Here is a 1,231-nt window from a genome sequence, read left to right on the forward strand (position 1 = left end):
CTAATTGTTTGTAGCCTTAAATTACACAATGTGATCTAACAGTAAACAATGTTTATCATCTTGGCCAGCTCCTTCTCTATTTGCTTTTGGGATCCTTTTCTGCCCAGTTTGTTTGCTTGCCCTTTAAATAACCTTTGTTGTGAAATTATTATGTGCTCTACCTCCCTCTTATATATAGTTGTTTTTTGGCTGCAATATTTTTTCACCTTTTCAATGCAGTCAGAAAATTGTTATAGCTGAACTGGTCACATTACTGCATGTGATTAAATACAGCCTCACACACACAATCGCTACACAAACCAGATTTCAGATTAGCAGGGAAGCATGTAAATTATAAACTAAGCAAATAAAAAAATTCTAACTAAAATATTGGTGTACAGTTCTAATGTGCATTAATTAGAAGATCACGTTTCATTTTTCTCCATGAACTGAAATGATTTGTGTTACGCTATATTGTTTTGTTTTGGCTATAAAACAAAAAATGCACTCTTACATTTATCTCTTAATGGTTATGTACTACTATCAGTAGTCCGCTGCTCTTCTGATTACCCCACGGCAGCAGTGCTGAGTGACTTTTTACCTTGTAAATATAAAAATACAGGCCATTCAAAGAAATATCCCTTTATGTATGAATGAAATCTGAATCACAATAAAAATGACAAACACCTGAAAGCAACCATAGGCAAAGTGTGCGTGACTTATTGCACTACTTAAAAGGACACCTGATGGAATGGAAGGTGTGCTGTAGCAGCATATACACTAAACTTGGACCGATACACAGAAGATTAGCATGGCCCCTGCATAAGGATGACGTGGCTATGTGGACAACCAGAAAGTCCAACATGCGACTTGGGTCATTAAACTCCTTGATGAAATATAGGCCTTATGCTTGTTCACTACACCTACTATGCAAAATATTTACTACGGTTGCCATATACATGTATGTACATTATAAACATGGCATAGTTTAACTAGATATCACATGTAAACAGTACTCACAGTAAAAGATGCGCAGTCACCATGGCTCAGTGGTAACATCTCTGCCTCTCAGCTTCAAGTTCTGGGGTTCAACTCTGACTTTAATTTGCATTGTTTCCCCACTCTGGCATATTTTTCCCTCTGAAATTCCATTTTTTTTCCCAAAGGCATGCTGGTGGATTGGCTACACTAAACTGTCTATATATTGTATTTTCCACTTAACCTTAAGGCCCAGCTGCTGGCTGAAAAGGGT

General features: G+C 37.1%; 1 non-coding gene across 1 annotated transcript; it reads left to right on the forward strand.

Annotated features, from left to right (window-relative positions):
* The first annotated feature begins 739 nt into the window (after positions 1 to 739).
* LOC122788483 lies at positions 740 to 841 on the forward strand. The gene has a single exon (XR_006362686.1). It is a non-coding gene; the product is annotated as a U6 spliceosomal RNA (small nuclear RNA).
* The last annotated feature ends 390 nt before the right edge of the window (positions 842 to 1,231 follow it).

The sequence above is a fragment of the Protopterus annectens genome, chromosome 13.part0 (assembly GCF_019279795.1).
Source record: "Protopterus annectens isolate FY-2018-M chromosome 13.part0, PAN1.0, whole genome shotgun sequence".
Taxonomy (NCBI): Eukaryota; Metazoa; Chordata; order Ceratodontiformes; family Protopteridae; genus Protopterus; species Protopterus annectens.